Source organism: Vigna angularis, chromosome 2, assembly GCF_016808095.1.
Source record: "Vigna angularis cultivar LongXiaoDou No.4 chromosome 2, ASM1680809v1, whole genome shotgun sequence".
Taxonomy (NCBI): domain Eukaryota; kingdom Viridiplantae; phylum Streptophyta; class Magnoliopsida; order Fabales; family Fabaceae; genus Vigna; species Vigna angularis.
The window spans coordinates 24753253-24778321 of record NC_068971.1 but is presented as its reverse complement, the minus strand read 5'-3'; the positions used below and the strand labels follow the sequence as shown (position 1 = coordinate 24778321).

Genomic DNA, 25069 nt, shown 5'->3' with positions numbered 1-25069 from the left:
CTGTAGGGCTACTTAGACTGTGTATAGCTTTAGTATGTCTTTTGTTTACGGGTTTTGGTTTGTCACCATCAATTCTTTGATACTTTCTTTATGTTTTTAATGATATTTTGATTAATGAAAAATGGAGGGTTACTCCCTATATCACATCCCACATTGTTGCTTACATTACCATATTTTTTTTTAAATTCTAAAATTATCTTTTATATTTTAAAATATCCTACACTCCCACCTCTTTTTTTAAACGGATGTCTTTTCTTAGACGGATGTCGATATCCATTGCAGAAAAAATTCTTCAATAAATGTACGACATCCGTTAAAGGATGTGCCACATCGGTTGAGTTTTTTTTTTTAGTTTTTAATATTTTAATTTATTGTATTTTAAATTAATATATAAATATTATTTAATTTTTTTAAAATTATTAAATAATTATTTATAAATTAATTTAATTTAATAAAATAATTATTATTAATTTAATTTATGTATTATTATTTAAATAATAATTAAAATATTTTTAAAAATTTTATTAGAATGGATGTGCACATTAACCCATGTGGTACATCCATTAACATTCTTGATGTGGTGACCTCGGTTGCAATTTTTATTTTAGGATTTTGTTTTCTAATTTATTATATTTTAAATTAATATATAAATATTATTATTTATTTTTAAAATTATTATTTAATTATTTATAAATTAATTTTATTTTATTTAATAAAATAATTATTATTAATTTAATTTATATATTATTATTTAAATAATAATCAAAATATTTTTAAAAAATTTATTAAAACGAATCACATCCATTATAGTTTTTTTTATAATTTTTTGTTTTTTAATTTGTTATATTTTAAATTAATATATAAATATTATTTAATTTTTTAAAAATTATTACTTAATTATTTATAAATTAATTTTATTTTATTTAATAAAATAATTATTATTAATTTAATTTATATATTATTATTTAAATAATAATCAAAATATTTTTAAAAAATTTATTAAAAGGGATGTATCTCACGTTGAAGATTTTTTTATGTAAGTAGAACAAGGACAAAATGGATATGAAATGGTACAGAGAGTGTTCTTGGGGTGTCAGTAGGGGTGAGCAAAATGGACAAAAAATCTGGTTGGACCAATCTCATCCAATTTTGTACTGAATTGATCCATTAAAAATCCATTTTTTAAAATCTGTTTTCTATTTTTAATGCATATTTCATAATTTTTTTAAACAAGATTTCTATTTTATTTATACTGATTTTAAAATCTGGAAAATTCAAAGATTACGCTCATATCCAATAATTTATGAACTGAAACCACCAACTCCTCCCCAATACTAAAATCTGAAACTAACTGAAACTCCTCCTCAATACTAAAATTTGAAACTCATGAAGCGTGTGTATGTAGATCCCAAAATTTCAATACAATAAGTATGTCTATGTAGATCCCAAAATTTCAATACAATAAGCGTGTCTATATACATCCCAAAATTTCAATACAATAAGCCTCTCTATGTAGATGGCACTAATTGAGTTAGTTTTGCCATCATCGAATCCAATGCTTTTTTGTTACTCTTCTTGAATTCGTCCATGTCAGTCTTCATTGTTTTAAATTCTTTTTTCAGTTCTTGTATTTCTTCCTTTATTCTTTTAATTTCTTCTTTCAGCTCTTGTATTTCCTTTTTGATTCTTCCTGCTTCCTTACTGAAAACACAACAAAAAATAAATACAACAACATAATAAAATTTAGGGTTAAATATGTTTTTAGTCCCTGAACTATCAGACGATTTTGTTTTTAGTCCCTGCTCAGAACTTTGATGGTTTTTAGTCCTTATAGTTTTGAAACTCTGAGTATTAGTCCTTCAAATTGAACGGTGTTAAGTTTTTGTGGAGGTGGCAAACGGCGTTGCCACGTGAAATACCAGCTGCCCTCTTCTCTTTCTGCCACGTTCTTGATTGAAATCAAATTAACAATTAGGGTTCTTAATTGGGCAATTAGAGTTCTTAATTGGGGCAAAGTTAATTAGGGTTCTTAATTGGGGCAAAGTAAATTTTTTCAATTGGAGAAAATTTCACGGAACAACATATCCGGGAAAACGGGTGACACCAATCTCTTTCCTTTGAGGCAAAGCAACGCCCTAAAGAAGAAAGGTTCCCAGGAGATGAAGAACCCATAAGTGGGGTTTGGGATCTGTGAAGAGAAAGTGCAATTTCCATAGGCAATAGCAAATGTTGGGAACGAGGAGGGAAGATTAGAATGAGTGCCCCCAATTCCTCGTAGTGAGGAAGGGAACTTGAACATGGATGCAAATGTGAAGAATAGCAAAAAGTGAGATTTGGAACGAGTCGGCGTCAGAAACATTGAGGTTTCCGCCCAGGTAGGTTTGGTCGTTAACATCTACATACTGTTGCAACAACCACATGGACCACATGTGAACATTGACGTTGTTTCCAAAGTTCTCACATGGACCATCGAGTCCACTTAGTTCAACATGCTGAACCCAAGTTCTTTGACCCCAACTGCAGCCACGAAGAAGAACCTAACTTCTTCAAATCTCATTTATAAAAGATAACGAAGTGCTCTTGACTTAATCTCAATTCAACAGTTAAACATCCCACGTGGCAGAGAGTAAAGGCAGATATCAGTGATCACGTGGCATCGCCGTTTGTCACATCTACAAAAACTTAACACCGTCCATTTTTAAGGACTAGTACTCAGAGTTTCAAAACTATAAGGACTAAAAACCATCAAAGTTCTGAGCAGGGACTAAAAACAAAATCGTCTGATAGTTCAGGGACTAAAAACATATTTAACCCTAAAATTTAATATATTTTTAAGTAAAAATAAATAAAAATTTACCTGACTTTAGTTTCTGACAGTCTTCCCATATACTAGTCATAAACTTCTCCTGTTCAATTCGTTCAATAACCATCTTTTTAATGAAAATCAAATCCTGTTCAATTCGTTCAGTAACCATCTTATTAATGAAAATCAAATTCGAACTTTCTCTTTGTTTTTCTTTTATGCGGTGGCTGAGCTGCTCGAGCATGGTTTCGAAATCTGTTGAACAACTCATTTCTTTCTGTGGTCGTTCTTCTTCTATAAAAATAAAAAAGAGAAAAACTAAAAGAAAAGATAAAGAAAATTTCAAAACCCCAATATAAAATCACATCGGGAACTTTCAATATCCTTCCCATGCCTTTTGTTGACATCAATGAATTTCACTAATACAAAAATCCAAATGAGAAAACTCTGTTGTCCCATTAGCTAAATAGTTAGCAATGAATATATAGTACAAATAGTTCAAAGGTAAACTAAACAACGGAATTTTGCACCAACACTATGGTAATACGTATTTTCAACAACCATAGAAAATAATAATATCTGAACAACCTAAAACAAAGTCTCCAAAAGGCTATAATCACAACCAGCATTAACCATACCAAATAGCCAAATACAAGTCCATTATGCATGTCAAATTGCTATGTACAGGTTCTTGATGCTCATACACTCTTAACCCCTTTCCCACAAATTCAATAACCAAATAGTTTAGAAAAAACTACTACGTGTTATTCTCAAATTAACAATTATAAGCAGACTTAATCATAGCAACCAATCCCATACATACCTTCTTTCATATATCAGCTCTAACATATACAGTTTATGTTTTAATCAATTCATGCAAGATTAAACTAATTATCTCCATGTATAACAGCAACAAAAATAATCTATACACAATTTTTCAATCCCTGGAGTTCATTCTTATTTTTTCAGAAAGAATTTTACCAGAATCTTATTCTCCAAAACATATAATAACAATAGTTCCCACCAATCATACAACACCTAAGAATAATGTAGAAAAAAAAAAAAAAAAAACTCAAACAAGAACGCCACTTTCTCAAACAATTTCACTGAATCCCAAACATGAACATAATATTCAAACTCAAAACACCTTATACATAATTCACATGATTCTTGAACAATCCAATATAACAAAACAGAATCAAAAATTGGAGCACCAAATTCACAACCATTACAACTAATCCAAACAAGAACTAGCTTCCATACCTTGTTCGATTTCCCCTTGTTCGGCAACCCTAGGTTCGAATTTCTTGTATCTCGCTCTCCGGCTTCTGAGTTCTCTGACTCTCAATAACCTAAGAGTGTTTTATGCTGTACCTCCAATTTTTTCATAAATTTATTTTTAACCTTAATAAATCTGTTTTACTTTTTCTGTTTCTATTTAAAGTTTAAAGTAAGAGTGTTTTATCCTATACTTCCAACTCTTCATCCTATATTTCTTTAACTCTGCACTTTTTTAACAAAATTTTCAAAACTTTATCTTTTATTTATAATTTAATAACTATTTAATAAAATTTAATATTATTTAATATTTTAATAATTATTAAAATATAATTTGTATTATTATAATAACTATATTACAAAAATTAAAATAATTAAAATAAAAGTAATAAAAATTATAATATAATTATTATATGAAATAAAATTATCGGATATTGGTATCCGATAATTCCGACACGAAAGTTTTTTTGAAAATTTGATTTTTATTTATATAATTATTTAATTTAATTTAAAATTTTAATATTGTTTAATATATTTTTTATTTAAATAATTATTAACATATAATTTATTTTATTATATAATAATATTAAAAAAATTATTATTATTTATTTTTTAATTATTTTAATTTTAATTTTTGTAATATAATATTATAATAATACAAATTATATTTTAATAATTATTAAAATATGAAAAAATATTAAATAATATTAAATTTTTGAAATTAAATTAAATAGTTATTAAATTATAAATAAAAGATAAAGTTTTGTTAAAATAGTGAAGAGTTAAAGAACAATTGAAAGTGTAGGACGAAGGGTTGGTGCAGGATAAAACACCTTCCACTTTTGTTCTCGTCAGGAATTGAAGCCAAAACTCAAGACACACAACCATTACAGCGCGGCTACCACTGAACCAAGCTTAGTTCACTGTTTATGTAACCTTTTAAAATCTAATTTAACTTATCCTTTTTCACTTACTTCTTATTTTCCCATTTCATTAATTTTAAACTTAATTCCATTAAGTTTCATATCTCATAAAACATAACCACTATACCTTTACCTCACTACAAAGGTCTCGACAAACAAGGTCTTACATTAAGCATAGTCACCAAACCTTTACTCCATTATACTAAGCTCTAAATAATTAAGTAATATAATAATTTTATTTAAATTAAACAATATTTCTACATTGATCACATATTCAAATACATCTTTAACGAAGGTTTTACAAATATGATCCAAAATCTTACAAATACATTTTCATTCAACATTTCAACCAAAATATAATATCATCATTTCATAAACATCATTTACAAGTTTATCCTAATCAATCACATGTTCATACAAGAAATCAAATATCACACAACTAATTTCACTCAATCAAAACACAATTATCACCAAACCATTTATCTTTAATATAACTAAATCATCTTATCATTATAGAAATTCATTAGTCATACTTGAAATTTAATACTCAAAACACAAAAACTAGCTTCTCTTACCTTAAAAGGAAGTTACCACAACTCTACATAGCTCGTTGTTCTTGCTTCGAGCTCACGAAACTCTAGAAAACCTACAAATCACAAAAACATTATCAGAGAAAGTCCTTAGGACCTTTGATCAATGAAGAGATAAGAAGAAAACTAATTTGACAATGCGAAGGAATTTTTACGCATGGACCTGACCAAATAATATGAGAAAAAAGGAGCATAAATTTACTTGTTCTACGAAAGATTGATCGGATGAAAATAAATGATTCACCATCGGGATCGTTCAAACACTTTCTGATCGTCGAACGGATGATCTAGGAGTTAGAAATTTTAGAAAGAAGGAAAAGAGAACTCAGAGAAAGAGTTCTAGAGAGATGGTGAATGTTTTTTATAATGATACGAGTTTAAAAAATTCTATTTATATTATTGAATTATTTTAATTTTAAAAAGAAATATTCGATCTCATTATTTTAAAATACCTATCAATTCTAATACTCTATTTTCTAGGGTCTCACAGCTAGATTCACTAGTGCAAAAAATACCTTTAACATCACCCTTTAGGCGTCTGACCCTCGAATATCCAACGTAAATAATGACCGGTTGCATTTTTTGTAAATAAAACAACTATTTAGACGTCGGTTATGGAGGGGCCCGACATCTAAATACTCATATACGTCGGCTCTCCCAAATAGACGCCAAAACTAAACGAAAAAGTTAAAAAAATAATAATTTTTTATTCTAATTAGACGTCTGTTATGGGGGGAACCGACTTCTAAAGTACTTTAGACGTCTGTTAGTTGGGGAACCGACGTCTAAATACACAATCTAGAAATTTAAAAAGTTAATTTTTGACTCCATTTAGACGTCTGATTCCGCCACTCCGACTTCTAAAGCACTTTAGACGTTTTGTTGTTGGGGAACCGACGTCAAAATACACAACCCAAAAATTTAAAAAGTCATTTTTTGACTCCATTTAGACGTCTGATCCCGCCACTCCAACTTTTAAAGCACTTTAGACGTCTGTTCTTGGGGGAACCGACGTCTACAAACACATCACAGAAATTTAAAAAGTCACTTTTTGACTCCATTTAGAAGTCGGATTCCACCACTCCGACTTCTAAAGCACTTTAGACGTCTGTTATTGGGGGAACCGACGTCCAAATGCGGAGTCCAAGAATTTAAAAATTCACTTTTTGACTCCATTTAGATGTCTGTTATGGGGAAACCAACATCTAAATGTCAGCATTAAAACATTGCGAACGCGAGACAGCCGTTACACGCACTCATTGTTCATCATCTTCGTCGCGTTTTCTCTCTACGGGTTATGCTTTTCAAGTTCGTTTTCTCACTTTTGCATCGTTTTAAATTAATTTTACTCCGATGACATCACTCTTTGATGCATTATCTTTCATTTGAACCGATTAAAATGTGTTTTCGTTGGGTTTTGGTGCAGTTATTCTCGTGTCCTTGGGCGGCGATTTCTTGCATTTTGCACTCCTCCAATTCCCTTCACTACATTTTTAAAACCATCTAATAAAAAAATGTACAATATATTCTCTTCAACTAAAATATAAAAAACTCGAATTACCATGAGTCAAGAACAACCTCAAAGACGTCTGACCTGTATGGATCTGACGTCTATATAGACGTCTGACCTATATAGGTCTGACGTCTAACTTAAAGGGTCTTATGTCTCATTAAGGTCACCAATATAGACATCGGACAGAGACCAGACGTTAACAACCCAAAATAACAAACGTCTAAAATCCTTTCCGTACTAGTGATTAATTTATTTCTTATAAAATACTCCATTAGCTATATATGGGTATTCATTTTATATTTAAGGTTTAATACATCATTTGGTCCCTACTTTTGGGGGTTTTGTTCAAAATGGTCCCACCTTTTGAAAAAGTTCAGTAAAGTCCCATATTTTGGTTTAAAATGTTCAATTCGGTCCTTTTCGTGGACGGCGTTAGAAACTTAACAGTGGTGATGCTATTGTGACGAAATTTGAGTGAGCTGTTATGTTTTGATGGTTACGTGGCACTATAAATTGGGGAAATATCCTAAATTGGGGAAAACCCTAAAGTTTTAATAACCCTAAACCCTAAATTAGAATCAGAAACCCTAAATTGGGGAAAAATCCCCAATATCAAAACCCCGACCCTCAACCGGTTAGTCTTTCTCATATTTCCCTCCAACAGCACCGCAGGGGACTGAGGGATAGGAGAATGAGACTTTCCCTTAATGTTGCAAGGAGGTTTTTTGGTTTGCAAGATATGCTGGGCATTGACAAAGCTAGCAATACCGTGGAGTGGCTGCTGAACCAAGCAAAAGCTGAAATCAATCGTCTAGCGAAGGAGAAAAAGAAGTAGAAGAAGAGTGTTCACCGCAGTTGCTGCAGTGCTGGTTCGGAATGTGAAGAAGGTGTGTCTTGTCTGGATGAGGTTGCAGGGAGTAGAGATGAAGAAGAAGCAAGAGAAGATTGGGGATTTTTCCCCAATTTAGGGCTTCTGATTCTAATTTTCACTTTAGGGTCCTCAATTTAGGATATTTCCCCAATTTACAGTGCCACGTAACCATCAAAACATAACAGCTCACTCAAATTTCGCCATAGTGGCACCACCATCGTTAAGTTTCTAACGCCGTCCACGAAAAGGACCGAATTGAACATTTTAAACCAAAATATGGGACCTTACTGAACTTTTTCAAAAGGTGAGACCATTTTGAACAAAACCCCCAAAAGTAGGGACCAAATGATGTATTAAACCTATATTTAATTACTTTTATTGAATAGAAGTATATATATAATATGAAAGTATAATGACTGAGTAATAATTATATTAAAACCTTAACACATAAACTTGAAATATTTTTAAGTTTATAATAATGTGTATTGAATATATTTTTACATCAAAATATTCTCTACACTACAAAAATCTATAATTTTAGTAGGAATTATTTTTTATGTTACTGGGATTTTAACCCCCAGAAAATACAATTCTTGCGGTTGCAAAATCCCCTGGGAAAAGCTGCGTCGGTAAATAATTACCGGCGATTTTGGGAAAAAACCGCCGGAATTAGCGAGGGTTTTGCGAAAACCGCTGAGAATGACAGGGGTTTCGTAAAAAACATCGAAAATAGCCGGGTTTTACAAAAACTGCCAGAAATAGTCGGGGTTTTACAAAAACTGTCGAAAATAACCGGGGTTTTGCAAAAACCGCCAGAAATAGCCAGGGTTTGGCAAAAACCACCCCTATTTCCAGGGGTTTTCTTCAAAACGCAGAAAATGTTTATATTGTTTGCCAGGTATTCATAAAGGCATATTACATTATGATTTTAAGTCTCTGACCAGAGAACTATTATTACAAAATTAAAGAACAATTTAATTAATGTTTACTGTGATGGCACAACCTTGAAACAGTAGATGGTAATAATATCCCAAAGAAGACTAATGGAATGATGAAGAGAATTAACACATGTTTGATTTGGTTTCAGATTAAGTTAATCTTGTTCATAATTCATGAAACTATTCAAATAGTTTTCATTTTTCACCTTAAACCAAATATACTACGAACTTAACAACCAGGATGACAATCAATCAAAAGGTGTAAGAAAGACATAGAATCAGGACTTGAATACACTAAAAGAAAACAAAAATCTTGCATATGTGAGAGAAAACACAAATTCTCTTCTTTTACCTCCATTGTTAAGTAGATTCAACACCCACTTCTTACAAAACAACCCTCAATCTTGTCTTTTCTTTCCGCCTTTGATGTTCATATGGGTTTTATCCTAATTTTCCACCTAATGCCAACATGAATTAATTATCATCATGAGCTACAATGGTAGCACTAGTAAAAAAACTGCTTTTAAACTCGCGTTATAGGCACCGGTTTAGGTGAAACCGAAGCCTATCAAAATGCGGTGGCATTTTCGTAGTTTAAGCGAACTTATACGTCTCGGTTCAAAATCAACCAAAGCATATAAGTCATATTACCTCGGTTAAAGCAATGACCGAAGCCTAAAAGCCCACCTGTGCAGAGCCTATGGCTTCGGTTCGTTCAGAACCAGTACGAAATAGTGTTTATGCCTCGGTTTAAACGGAAACCGAGGTATATAATCATTTTATATTTTTTTTTCATTTTTTTTTTGAGGACTATATGCCTCGGTCAGGTGTAGAACCGAGACCTATATGCATATATCGTTTCGGGCGCGCAGATAACCGAGTCATATGTGCTCGTATCTTAACCACTCTCGCTCCCTCGCTCTCCCTCGCTCTCCCTCCTTTCCTTCTTCCTCCAGAGACTCCCTCCCTCCCTCTTCCAGATCCGACTCCCACTCTCGCTCCCTCGCTCTCCCTCCTTTCCTTCTTCCTCCAAAGACTCCCTCCCTTCCTCTTCCAGATTCGACTCCCACTCTCGCTCCCTCGCTCTCCCTCCTTTCCTTCTTCCTCCAGAGACTCCCTCCCTCCCTCTTCCAGATCCGACTCCCACCCTCGCTCCCTCGCTCTCCCTCCTCTCCTTCTTCCTCCAAATCTGACTCCCTCCCTCCCTCTCCCTCCATCGCTTTCTCGCGTCGTCCAGTCTCGTTCTCGACCATTCCACCGGCGGCATCATCTACTCCGACTGCGACCTCGTCCCCGACCGCTCCACCGGCGACATCGCCTTCTCCGAGTGCGGTCTCGTCCCACTCCATGGACGAGATCTCCGACGGGCGACCACGACCCCAACGTCCTTGAGTCTAGATCCCCTCGCGACGATGACGGTCACGGCACCCACACAGCCAGCATAGCCGCGAGATCGGTGGTTTCCGGTGAGAGAGAAACGATGGTGGACGCGGCGGCGGCGAGGACGCGGCGACAGCAACAATTCCTCGATCTCCCTCACCATCTCTGTTTTCTCTCCTACCGTTTGAGTTTCTGTGATTTGAGTTTGGTTTCTTCGATTTGAGTTTGGCTTCTGCGATTTGAGTTTGGTTGCTGCAATTTGAGTTTCGTTTCTCCGATTTTTGAGTTTCTGGGTTCTGTGTGCAGGTTGAGGTGGAGAAGATTGAATCATGGAGGCACGATTTGGGTTGTTGTTATGGTGGTTCTGGGTTGTTGTTTTGGTTTGCATGTTGTTGTTCTAGGCTGCTGTTCTGGGTTATGGGTTGCGCTTCTGTGTTCTGGATTACCAAAACACGTTTCTATTGCTTTGATTTTTGCTTCTGGGTTCTGGATTACTAAACCACGTTTCTGTTGCTTTGATTTTTTCTTCTTGCAGTTGCATTTTTGTGAATCTCGGTCACCAAATCCTTTTGCTTGAACTGAACTTGAACTGAACTGGGTTACCTAAATTTAAAAAAAAATAATTAAAAAAATAGTGTTACGGCTTCGGTTATCTAAAATTCGGGGCATAATCTTACCATTTTTGTCTCGGTTCATGACCGAGGCATAATATCTACGTTTTTTTACCTCGTCTGGTTATGCACCGGTTGTAGAACCAGTGCCTATAACCAATTTTAACCGGTGTTATATCCTCTACCTGTACTAGTGTAGGAATTTGACTGTGGTTAACAAAATCAATTTTATTCAGTCGTAAGCAGCATAAGACTTGCTCTGGCAATTCCTCCTACTTTTAAGGCTGTCAAAGCATAGAAGAAAAAGGGTATTATTAGAATGATAACAATTGCATAGATAAGATACAACTTATGAAACAAAGAATTGAATCTTTCATTTGTCTAAGAGAATGAGTAGTTAAGCCCATATTTTGCCTGGATAGTTAAGCCTAAATTAAGTACAACATTTTTTGTACGGTCTTGAAGTGGATCAAGTGCTTTCCTTGATATATAGCCAAAGCGATGTATATCCAAGTCAATCTCAAAGTAGTTTGGTCCATACAATGACGAATTGAAGACACATAATTTAACAGTTGATACACAAGGGTATAAATTCATTTAGCATGATAATTAAATTTAAAGAAGAAAATTTGAAGCCAGGTGATCCATTTGTGTAACCTTAAAGAAACTGTGTTGAGGGCGTGAAAGTATTGGCTTTCCATTGTAGGCATGTATAAACTTTTTCTCTGCAGAATTTAGCTCAAGGTTCTTAGGATTAACTACCTCAGCCAAAAATTTTAGCCATGTTAGCAAAGAAGTGAGACTGCATGAGAGTTTACAATGTTAGAATAAATGTGTCATATTATATGTTCAACATGTTGGTGATATAATTGGATCTGAGTAGATAAAGGTCAGGTGGAATTTAAATGGGGATTATGGGTATGAAAAGCTCCTAAATCACCACATACCATACAAGATTACTATCACATACTTATTTGTCATCTTTCTATATCAAAATTGTAACATCCCAAAAATACAGTAAACACCATATAATAGAATTAATTACAATTAATGATAAACCAAATCAGTCTTAATTAACGTGAGCAAAGGTTCCGGCCGAATGGCCTTACAATAAGTTAAATACAACACAACGCTCGACCCAAGCATGCCTGTCCGATCAGTTTACAAAACAGAAATACCGAACGGTCAATTAATCAAAAGGGGTCGATCTAAAAATCAGTACAATAAAAAAAAATATCTAATCTAAACAGCTAACCGAACGTCTACTGTTCGGCCTTCACTTCAACATCTACGAGGGTTGCTTCCTCCAAATTTTCTTCTTCCAGCGTTTCCTCAAGCAACGCCTCACCACCTACTCACATCCACACGGATGATCATTGCATAGACAGGACAGACGTACAAAGACGATCGACAACGCAAAGAAGAGAACACAGGGTAAGCTTATGTAATTTAATTTATACATCAACATATACAACAAACATTTCAATTCAAACAAGCACATAATTCCACATATAACATCATTCGAAATATATATATATATACTAGACCGACCGTCCGGACTATATGAATCTGCGTAGTTACAAGCGTCCTTGCACCCGAGTGATGTAGTAATTGGGATACACCAAACAGCTGCCACTCGAGGTTAGTCCGTTCTTACGTCGCCCATGTTAACTTATGGACTAAGGACCTCCTGCCATTCCCACACATGACATACTCCCTCTACATGAGGATGAGTACTCACGGAACATCAAGATGGACCGCAAGTCTTAACTTATCCACAGTCATACTTTACCAAATTTAATATTCAATATATGTAAGAGTCGTTCCTCCCTGGAACGCTCGTTCAAATTCCATAATCATTAAATCATCACATATACTGTTCATCATTTATAATCTTTCACTTTATTTTTGTTTTTGTCTTTCAGTACAAGTACATAAAATCACTAACGTTTAGCCCTCTTTATAACGAGGACAAACGTGAGGAACGAGACCTAAGAATTTCCCCCGTTCCAAAACAGAATAGGACCGACTACAAGATAGATGGACGACCTGTATTAACATGGGTGTTCAACATGGTTGGTCGACACAGATGGACGACCTGTATTACAAGGTGGCTCGACATCGTCGGTCGGCACAGATGGATGATCTGTATTACAAGGGTGATCAACATGGTCGGTCGACACAGATGAACAACCTGTATTAACAAGGGTGCTCGACATGGTCGGTCGACACAGATGGATGATCTGTATTACAAGGGTGATGAACATGGTCGGTCGACACAGATGAACGACCTGTATTAACAAGGGTGCTCGACATGGTCGGTCGACAAAGATGGATGATCTGTATTACAAGGGTGATCAACATGGTCGGTCGACACAGATGAACGACCTGTATTAACAAGGGTGCTTCGACATGGTCAGTCGACACAGATGGATGATCTGTATTATCATGGGTGATCAACACGGTCGGTCGACACAGATGGACGACCTGAGGTTCGATTCGTGGAATATCAAGGTTGGTCAACTTGTCGGAAGGACCAGTTGGTAGAGTTTACATACAAGAATTCCAATGCTAGTAAACGAGTGAGCACGGTAGAGAACATTATTGAAGTTAAACCAACACTATTTTTCATCAAGGGATTTTTCAAGAAAGGAGTAAGAGTGCTTGGTGTAAGACCGAGCACTACTCAATACGATTGCTATGTATAAGATCGACACTGCTCATTATGAGTTCTAAGTAGAAGACCGACACAGCTCATCCTCAACCAGAATTCTTCCCAAATGAAAGTATTCCAATTCAAAGAAGTTTACTAGAACACCAAACGGTCAAGAACCGTTTAATGTCGAACGTACGTTATCATAGGGGAGTTTATATTCAAGTTTCACTTACATTCACTCATTTCTCAGCATGTATATTTCATATTTTCAAATACTCATATCATAGTACATTTCATATTCACCATATATCAACTCATACTGATGATCATATATCAAAATCAAATATCATAGGTCATGCTTCACGCAACTCTCAGAACATTGATACAACACAAACAAAAGCATACGAATTAAATTTAATAAGCTTCCCTTACCCGGATTGATGACTTAAACGTTCAATACGTAAGAATTGAGACTCGTCCAACATTCGTTCTCTAGCAGTAATGATCACTTACTATTCCAATCAATCTAACCACAAGAAAAATCGATATACTCAGACTAAACTCTTGCATGCAGCCAAAACTTAGTTTTTCAGAAAACCTAAGAACGAACTACTGAAGGAAAACTTACCCGTTTCAGTTCTAAAAACTGTTCGGTTCAAATGGAAGCTCACGGCGCGACGAACGTTTCTACGGTTCTGAATATTGAACGGAGAAGAAATGGGTGAGTAACAGTAGAGAGAAGTTGAAGGCTTTCTAGAGAGAAGGTGGAGAAAATGGAGGTTGAGTTCTGAGGAAGAAGAAGAGTGCATGCAGAGAGTGACGCGGACTTCAGAAAAATCATTTTTGTTTAAAAACCAACGTCTGTTCTCTTGCTGACACTTGTCTTCCACTACTGATTTAGGAACATTCCATCACGACACCTGGCAGGAAGGCAGAGAGTCTGGAAGTGCGTTTTTAATACACGACAGAAGGGTTTTTAGAGCAATTAAAGAGGATGAGACAGGGAATTAATGGTGTTCGTTTTTCTAGGATCTTACAAAAATCAACTTGTTAAGTATGGAGTTTACCATCAACAGTTGTATGCTTCTATTTGGAGTAAACTATCATGTCCCTGCTAACTATCTGAACCCAAGACAACAAATATAGATTGATCAAGTGCATCAAGTGTCATGTTATAATCTTGCTTCGATTATGAGAGAAACAGGTAAGTAATCAAGTGCCAAAAATAAAATTTAACAAAGAAAACTAAGCAGAGAATTAAGAGAAAACGAAAAAGTGTAAAACATTGCCAATATGTTAGGCTACATAATAATACATTCCTGTACATGTTATAAAATTCTCAGGCATTATCACTTTAGGATGGAAGAATTAATCAATCAAAATTGCTAAGAAGTTTATTCTACCATACTTCCTATCCACCTCTTAGGAAAACTATAAAGGTAATGCAATATGTCAGTACTTGTAAATTCTTGGGAGGAATTCGAGGGAATTCTAACAGTTGAGCATATTTTGCATCTTCAAGCAACTTGATCGAATCTTATTTCCACACATCAGGGCTTCATCAAGCGGGGTATTTCCCCATCTGTTTGTAATAAAATGAAATATTTCGGAAAAATCATGAAAGGGAAAAAAAAGTGCAGAAACTATATTATTGTGTAAGACTTGAAATTAAGGAAAACATGGCAGAAAAAGGAAAGACTAAAATATATATTTAATGCTAATAGTGGTCTCTGTAGAATAAAGAAAATTTAGACATGAATTGAAAATGTTGGAGTATGGATCAGTGAGAGGAAGGGCGATAATGTTTAGCGTGAGGAAAGACCTTGCACTGTTCGACGACATTGAGCAGGTCCTACTCTCTGAAGCCAATGAGGAATTGGGCTAGGCCTTCAAGAAAGAGCATTGCCTGGTACACAATGGTTGCGCTCATTATGTCCACAAGAACGCTCCGCCTCACGCGGTTCGCCCAAAGAACCACGCTCACCACCTCTTCCATTTGTGCTTTAGCATCCGCGCCCCCCCACCTCCTTGGCGGCAGCGATATTATGCTCCTCCCAGCACCAGAACCAGTTCCCCACGACGCACTCCATGAAGGCACTCTCGGCGCGCTTGAGGCGGTCTGAGAGGGTGGCGACGATGTGGCGGAGGCGACACTCAATCTGGTCCATGCACAGGGTGAGGGAGTTAGAGGAGTTGCTCCATGCAAGAGCTACCTGCCATGGACGGTAAGGGAAGGGGAGGGGGAGGTGGCGGCAGGGGTTGTTTTGGTCAGTCTCAGGGGATATTGTTGGTGGAGGATGGAACACATATAATAAACCGCCAATAGAATTAATTATTTTTGTAGTGCTATAATGATATTTCAAATAATAATATGATAATAGAAATCAATACATAAAATTATAGTTCACTTCAATACTTTAATATACATTTTGAAGCATTATTTTATATATATTAGTTTTTAAGTACTAAATTTGTTGCTGGCAATAGAAAAAGTAATAATTTCTTTAATAAGTATTTTGTGAAATGTTAAATATGTAATAAATGTTTATAGTATTTAACAAATCTGTTTCTTCTGTTTTTTTATTTGTCTCAAGTAAGGATAGTAAAAAAATTCGCATCCATAGATATTTGTGGATAAAATCTGCGACGGATAGTTAGTACGCGTTGATATTTACTATCTGCGGGTTGTGGATAGCGAGTTTTTTAATATCCACTTATAAACGGATCGGGTGCGGGTATTATACTATTTGTACTCGTGGATATCTGCTAACCACAAAAAATAAAAATAAAAGTTTAATTTATGTTTTATTAAGTTAAATTTAATTAAAATTAACTTTAATTTATATTTATAAGTTTAAATATAATTAAAATTAAATTTTAATTTATATTTAATTTAATATATATTATATTTTATATATTTTTTGTAATTTTATTTAAGTTTTATTATAATAGTTTATAAAAATATATATTTTTTTTAAATATTTACGGGTATCCATTGGTATCCGAGGAATTTTAAAATATCCGCAAGTATTTTTTAAGCGAATATCCGTGCGAATAGCAGGTGGATTTCTTTTATCGGATTAGTTTGTGGATAGACACTATCCGTATCCGACTTGACCCATTTTCTCAAGTCTTTAAAACAAATTATTAGTTTATCTTTTCTTTTAGAATTTCATGAATACGTTTATCATTTTTTTTTCTATTATACTTTTATGTGTATTTCAATTTTGAAATAATGTCTATTAGACGAGGGTTTAATCGTCTTAGTCTTAAGTTTTTACAAAAATAAAATTTAAATACTTTTTAGCATTAATATATCTTTACTAAATTAATTATAAAATTATATATAAAAATAAATTTTAAATTAAATTATTATAAGTAATTATTGATTTTTACAATAAATTATTTTATTAGAGAAAATGTCTCGTTTTAAAATTTGTTTGTGTTTTTCAAAATTATAATATATTTTAATTATAAATATTTATACTAATAAATAAAAAAGTTTTATTTTTAAATTTATTTTAAGTTTCTCAAACTTTTGAGTCCTACTTGATTAGATCATAAAAATAAAATTAAATATCACATAACTATTTTATTAGAATTAAGAAAAGTTATTATATTTCTTAATTAACGAAAAAAACCCTTAAAATATACATAAATTGAATATAGAAAAGAATAATAAATTATTGTATTTAATGAGTGTATAGGTTTTATTCAAGTGGAGTATATATAATACCTAAATCATTAATTGTTATTTCAGTTAGGTTTTACTTCATCATTGTGGTATTGTTACAAATAGAGACAAAAATTAGAGTTTTGTATATAAAAAGCATCCCAACACAGAGAAGAAGAAAGAATTCATACCAGTATATCCTTCACAAAATGGTCTTCTCCATCTTTCGACTTGTATTTCTGGGAATTCTATGTTCTGCTTTGGTTCTGACAACAGGTAAGAATTCAAAATCTGATTTTTGATTTTTCAAACGTGTGTGTGTGCTGACAAACTTTGGTTGAAAGAGTGGGTGATATAAGAAAAATGTTATATATGAATGCCAAGTTTTGAAGTGGTTTTTTGTAGGCATATAGTTGTTGAAAATCTGGAACCCCATTTGAATGATTTGATGAAAGGAATATCTGGAATTGTTTTTTACAAATGTTTGGAACTTTTGTTGTTTATTACAGGGCAACCTGTGACGGTGAGTCCATGGGTAGACTGTGCTGGACCATGTGTTTCTTTCGACAATTGCAACTTTAACTGTCATAATTTGGGATACACTAGTGGGGGTTTCTGTGCAATTTTCACTTGTTGTTGTTTCAGGAAATGATACACATTCTACTCTCCACAAATGCATGCACTCCAATAAAACATATCCATCAATAAAACAACATTTGCCATTTTAAGATTGAATTATAATGTATTACTCAGAATTATATATTAGAGTACATTTTAATAAAATTTAATATTTATTTTAATTTATTATTTCACCGTATGAATGAATCCTTATTAAATTATCTATCAATATTTAATTTTATATTCAAAATCAACTTCTAACTTAGGTTACTTTATAAAATTTTAAACTTAAGTATTAATTTGTGAATTTAAATTTAGTGTTTATTATAATTAAATTCCACTTATTAAAATTCCGTATAAGTAAAATTTATTATTTATTAATTCTATTATTTGATCTATGAATCATTATTATACTATTCATTAACATTTATTAAAGTCTAATTTCACATTTGAAATATATAATTAAGCAACGTTTAAAATTGACTTCTAACGCATATCACTTTAAATATTTAAATTGAAATAGTTATTAATTCTTTATTTGAATGTGAGCTCAGTCTTCATTATTTATTAATTTCACCTTAATGATTACTACTAAATCATAATTTGTTTTACACATAAGCTAATATAATCTCTTGATTAACTCATACCATATATTTTTAGTTACATAAAATTGAATTTTCAGTTTTCTTTTTATTTTTGTAACATTTTCTAAAGTAAGAATAATTATGTTTTACTTTTAATATTTATCACAATAGTTAACTCTTAAACTCTAAAAAAATATCAACTAATATCTCAGAGTGATATAATGTAACTGTAAAGTTTTAAAATTCCTAAAAGAAATGCTTTTTATAAAATGCAAGAGATAAAAATTATAATTTCAAATTTCGAAGAAATAAGAGATTTATTTTAGACGTTTAAACCAAAATTCACTGTAGCTTTATACATTCCCCAAATTTTGTACTTTTCTTTCACTTTAACACTGTTAATATTTAATCGAAATTAATGTCTAATATGCATTAACCTTTTTCGTTATAAATACAACTACTTCAAATTTCAAAACTCGAAAATAAAGAGTTTCTATTTATTAAAGAATTGTAACTAACATGCTCCTTTTACAAAAATTAAGAATTGACTTAATCGTTTAAAATTATCAATGGTACAAAACTTAGGAATTTAAATTTTGTTTCAATAAATTTGCTTACTTTAATCACGTAACAGGGTCAAATTTAGGGATATAAAAATATCCGTACCCTAAGTATATGGAGCAATATCTGAGTATCTAGGAAAGAGCTGGTATTAATATACGTTTATAAATTGATTGGGAATGAGTATTATATTATTCATATTTTGTGTGTATCTATTTTACTAAAAAAAAAATTAAAATTAAAATTTAATTTATATTTTATTAAGTTCAATTTATATATACAGAAACATTACATAGCTTAGGTTGTTTGAGTTTTCTGAAGGATGGTAACAAATCTTATAGTGAGTATGAGAAAAACAAATAAAATTAACATTTGCTTTTCATTTTTTTCTACTAGTAAAAAGATTTAATATATTAAAATAGGTATATTCAGAATTGAAGACATAATTACATGTTAGTAAACTTTTTCTCTTGAAACTTCATTTTGTTTAAGTCAATAACTCACTTTAAGATGTCGTTCATTTTCTAAGTTATCACAAAATAATTAAATTTAGTAGAAAAATCTCCTCGTTGCCGGTTTCAAGTTTCTTCACAACAGTTATATTTTGAGTTTCAACTAGGGTTATAAATTTCTTAAAAACATAATAAACTTCGGATTTCAATTTAATAAAGTAAACCCAAGTCATTATTGTAAAGTGATTCATGAAGGAAATGCAATTTTTCTTGCCATTGAGTGAAGCAATTTTAATATGTACACTAGAGTGAATTAATCCAACTTACTTTCTGTGTGGTTGGAATCGGAAAAAAAATTATGTAACAACCTTTATACCCATGAAAATAACTTGAATATTGGGTAATTCTTTGACTAATTCATGTTTTTGAGTAAATTGAATAGATATCATGTTCAGGTGAAAAAAATCTATGTGTCAGCTTGGAATCAAGTTTTAACTTTAAACTCTTGACTATAAATAAAATATAATTAATAGAAAAGCTTCTTTTTATAATCGCCAGGTGAAGTAATTTATCACTATTAATAAGTAACTACACAATTTCTTTCTTTTTTAAATAACAAACAATATTTCATATCATTTGACTCACATAATCAAAACACTAAACTAAAAGAACATCATTAAATTTAGTACCTATTATTGCATGAATGGGCATACTTCATTTACCAATACTTGCTAGGGCAAGTTTGTCTCAATTCCAATCTTCACTATCTTCCTTCAAGTTTAAGCTTTGCAAAAAAAAAAAAAGAAAAAAAAATCTAGATTGTCGATCATGTAGAGTTTAACCATTATCAATCAACCAAGTGCCCTCTGTTGAGTTTTTTTTAAGTTCATGAGAAATATTTTCAATTTTAATGAGGTTTTCCTTTTGAGAATTTTGATTTTGTTGATTTTATATACTAAGCATATATATAATCATTTTTATTTCAATTTCAATATGATTTTAATTAGTAACTTAATATCTATATTTAGATTTTTTTATTTACTTTTGTTTTTATATTTATTTTTTTGTTCACCGGAGTTTTAATATCTTTTAAATAAAGTTAATATATAATTTTGATTTTGTATCCACATTAACTTCATTTAATAAATATTAAGACTTAATTAAATAAAAAAATAGAATCAAAACGAATCAAGATGTTAAATATAAGAACCAAATTAATTATATATTAATTAAGCTTTTAATGTATCTACATATGGTAGTGGTGTTTTACCTTTATGTTATCAACTGTTCTTTTCCACAGTATTTATTTTACATATTCTAAACTTTTAAAAAATTTCGCTCACCTTTTAAATATTTTTCAAAGTAATCTCTTTGACAATTTTCTCATTCAAACCTTTTACTAGAGAACCCTCCTTAGACTTTTTTCAACTATTTGTTGATTGATATTTTTTTCCAACAATGTGATATTATTTACAACTTTTTCATCAACCTAGTAAATCCTCTATGATTTTATCATCTTTCATCTTCAAGACTTCAAATTTTCTTTCTAAAGTAAAGAGTGTACGTTTTCTTGGTCTTCTCATTTCTTCTAGACTTTTTTTTTTATCGTATCTAAGTTTGAAGTTTTCATTAAAACATCATCTAGAACTAAACCCAAGATAGTAATGTCCTAGGATAATTTGACAACTAGGTTGCCGTGAAACTTCATCTAAGCTATAATAAGATTTTCTTGTAAAAAAAAGGTTGTTGAATACTAATTCTCTCTACTTCCTAGACATCTCCTAATTGAACTCTCATCTTCATAACTTAGAGTTTATAATTCTTTTCTAGAAATATAAGAAATGTCGGTAGAGATACATTATTGGACACTGTTTAGAAGGTTTGGTATTACAAAATATAGCTTTGATTTCTCTTTTACTATATTTATAGTTTTCTCTCTTCTTTTGAGTTCTCTCATAGGTCCCTTTTATAAGAGCACTTGATACCAATTATAGGCCTAAAAGGTATTTTGATTTGTAAGAAAAAAAACATAGAATGTAGTTATACATTCATCAACAAAATGATTAGTTTTAGAAGCAAATACATTCATACGGTAGAATCTATACTAAACTACTTTTTAGGATGAAAGAGTGCTTAACATCTAATAATTTAGATCGTCTCATAGCTTGTTGATTGTTGGATTAGAACATCTAGCGGTGTTGTCTCTTATCAATTAGTGTTTTCCACTTAACTTTTTGTTTCAGTTTGTTAAAAGTTCTTGAATGCTTCTAACTAACATATATTTGTCTTTTAAAACTCTATGTAAAACTTTTAAAAATAATGTGTTCTTAATTGTTTTCTTTTACGTCATCCATTCATTCGTAAGAGGAAGTTAACAAATAAATAAATATAAAGTGTATAAACTGAGGTAATTAGTAATTGAATATGTAAATGCTTTAAGTTTTGTAGCGATATTAATTTTAAGGTGTTACAAGAAAAAAATGTTTATACATGTCATAAGTGTTTAAATGATTACAATCATGCCAACCTTTACTTTTGTAATAATGGATTTCTTTTTCCGATGTATAGGGTTACTTAGATTGTGTGTGTATGTTTTTTTTATGGGTTTTGGTTTCTCATCCATCAGTTCTTTCATTTTGATTGATGGAAAATGATAGATGTTTTTAGGGTGTCAGTAAGGGTGGGTAAAAGATCTGGTTGGCCATTTTGTACTGAATTGATCCATTAAAAATCCATTTTCTAAAATCTGTTTTATATATTTGATTCATATTTCATAATTTTTTATAAACTAGATTTCTATTTTATTTATATGGATTTTAAAATCTGAAAAATTCAAATTTCCAATTTAGATTACGCTCATATCTAAACATATATGAACTGAAACCATCAACTTCTTCCGAATACTAAAATATGAAACTCATAAACTTCTTCTCGATCCCAAAATTTCAATACAATAAATCTTAAATGCTCTTCTCTCTTCTTCTTTTTATAATTTATCCAAGGTAAATCTAATTTCTAACTTTGACTACTTAATATAAATACTAGAATCTATAGTCTACGTATAGATAGTAAAAAAAGTTTTTGCACTTGTAAATAAATAATGAAGAGGTTGCCCTTCCTACATGTAGCGATCAAAAGGATGGTTCAATGTACGTTTTAACCACTCTGACAAATTTAGCCTCAATTTCAATTCCTTTAGTTGTTCTTTCAACGTACAACGTCGAATATTTTTGGCTTTTAACGACGTATTCGTATTCGACGTCATATTGTGAGACATAATTTTAACGTCGAACACCCACCGTTCGACGTTACGCTTTTATATCCACGTCTGCTCTACAGAATTCGACGTCTAATATCTGAATAACTAGTTACATTTAAGAGAAAATTTGATGTCAAATGTATAGGGAAGAGATGTAAAGTTGACGTAAAGGTCAAAGATGTATGACGTAACGTTGACGTCAATTTATTTAGGGCGACGTTTCTTGTTGTTTATAGACACGTTTTATGAGTGCATATTTATGTCCACATTTATGCTTTAAAATTAAAATTTTTGATGAGATTCATGTGCTTAAATGATTGATTTAAAGTTAATTTGTGATGATTGAAATTGTTGGGTTTAAGAATTAAAGAGACGTAAAAGCGAGTTTTAGCGCATAAATTATTATTGGATTTTCTAATATTTATTTGTGCAACTGAAATTAAAGCTTTATTGGTCTAAATTGCAAATTAAGGCCCAAAATCAGGTTTTATTTGAAAAATAATGTACAGATGGGCCAAACAGACAACTTTTACCCTTGCACCTCTCAATTTCCCTACATACACCCCTCTTCTCTTAACCAGGCCCAATATTAAGCCAAACAGTAACCATATTCTGAATACACCTCCTAAATTTCCCTACCCATACCCCTCCTAGGCCAAACTCCACCACATCATGCCACGTGTCCAAATCCTCCCTACACAGATTTAGCCAACCACATGCTGCCACATCACCTCCCTCCGCCACGTCATCATCATCTTTCACCCACTGAAACCCTAATTCCTAATCCAAACCCTAGCTGTCGTTCTACCTCCGCCAGGCCATACGCAGTCAGCCGCCGTCGTACCATCCTCACCGCCAGCCAACTTCTTCTTCCTCCATCAACATCCACAACTAGCGTCGGTCACCATCGTGAGTTCCACCGTGACAGCCTCCTCCATATTCTCGAGCCATCACGCCGTCACGCAGCAACCGTGCTCGTCTTCGCGTACCGTGAAACCGCGCCGCTCCGCCACCATCGCGAGTCCGTCATGCACATTTGTCGTCACGCGAGACCAATCTATCTTCTTCGTGCCACATCAACAAGCTGCCGCGACACACCTCTAGGAATTTCAAAACCTGCATTCAGAAACCCAGGAACAGAAGGCAAGGGCGACTCATCTGCAACCTCCAACCGCGAAGCAAAAACGCGTCAATACAGCCATCAGTGTCAGCCGCAAGGGCCTCCACCAGATTGTGAGTTCGTCCAGTCTCGAACCTCCGTTCATCTTCTCCATCCATCACCTCCAGCACCGCATCAGAACCTGCATCAAAATCAAACCTACAAAGAAACACAGATTCAGGATCGTGACGCACCCCTATCCTTGTGAGTTCATCCTCATCGCGCACCGCAAAGGAGAAGAGCAATGCCTTCAGAAACGCGATTCCTCTTCCATTCTCGCGGCGCAGGAGAAGCAGCAAGGTGTTTTCCTAATATGCAATTCCAAAACCCTAATTTTGGTGAAGTGGGGTCTGCCACGTGGCGGGCTCTCTCATTGTTCACGTCCATATGAGTCAAAAACTGGTCAACAGATTTGAATCTGGTCAAGGTTGGTCAAATAGGGGTTCAGTTGCAATTTTGGGAAATTCAGTTGGGGCTAAAGCGCAGATAGAGGAAATTTCAAGGCTTTGTGCAATTTTGAAAAGTCAGAAAAGCTAAAAGATAAAATTCAGTTGTTGAGTTAATTTAATTTGGGAATATCAACAGAAAACATCTTCCAAATAATGTTATAATTATCTAAATCTTTTAGTTATTTGGAAGATATAAGATAAAAGATTCTGTCAACTGAATATTTAGAATCCAAGCCCAATCAAGTCCTATATAAAGAGACCCAAGGGAGACTCCACTTCACTTCACTCATTCATTCACCACTTCTCTCACTTTTCTTTCATCTTGTATTAGGAACTTTCATATGATTAAATGATTTTTACTATCAATTAAGAATGTACTTTGATTGGTAGTAATAATTTCAACTATAATCAATTGAGAATTTACTTTGATTGATTAGTTTTTAATTTGGTTTGGCGATTTAAGAATAGACATGATTAAACACAATAAGATTTAATTGAGAATGTACTTTGGTTGAATTCATTGTGAATAATCTAGAAAGGTTTTGCATTTGATTGAGAATTTACTTTGGTTAAGTGCATGATCGCCCTCAAATTAATTAAGAATGTACTTTAATTAATTTGAAACTTAAATAATAATCAATTGAACAATTATCTGTGAATAACCGATGATGAATCTATCTTGGAAAAGCAGTGGAATTAGCCTATTTCATTATAATCGTTTTAAAGTTTTTTTATTTGTTCTTTAAACCTT

At 32.7% G+C, this 25069-nt stretch overlaps 3 long non-coding RNA genes across 4 annotated transcripts; 1 reads left to right on the top strand and 2 right to left on the bottom strand.

The window, feature by feature from the left end:
• Nucleotides 1-1398: 1398 nt before the first annotated feature.
• Nucleotides 1399-4215, bottom strand: LOC108328379 (uncharacterized). Its single transcript, XR_001832109.2, has 3 exons — nucleotides 4067-4215; nucleotides 2858-3097; nucleotides 1399-1701 (listed from the first exon to the last, which is right to left on the bottom strand). It is a non-coding gene; the product is annotated as an uncharacterized LOC108328379 (long non-coding RNA).
• Nucleotides 4216-12063: 7848 nt separating this feature from the next.
• LOC128195565 (uncharacterized) lies at nucleotides 12064-15908 on the bottom strand. 2 transcript variants are annotated; one of them, XR_008247218.1, is made up of 6 exons: nucleotides 15386-15908; nucleotides 15023-15145; nucleotides 14631-14685; nucleotides 14192-14258; nucleotides 13996-14089; nucleotides 12064-12258 (listed from the first exon to the last, which is right to left on the bottom strand). It is a non-coding gene; the product is annotated as an uncharacterized LOC128195565 (long non-coding RNA). The 2 variants fall into 2 exon arrangements; XR_008247217.1 differs by lacking the exon at nucleotides 14631-14685.
• Nucleotides 15909-17407: 1499 nt separating this feature from the next.
• On the top strand, nucleotides 17408-18036 carry LOC108328800 (uncharacterized). Its single transcript, XR_001832152.2, has 2 exons — nucleotides 17408-17512; nucleotides 17746-18036. It is a non-coding gene; the product is annotated as an uncharacterized LOC108328800 (long non-coding RNA).
• The last annotated feature ends 7033 nt before the right edge of the window (nucleotides 18037-25069 follow it).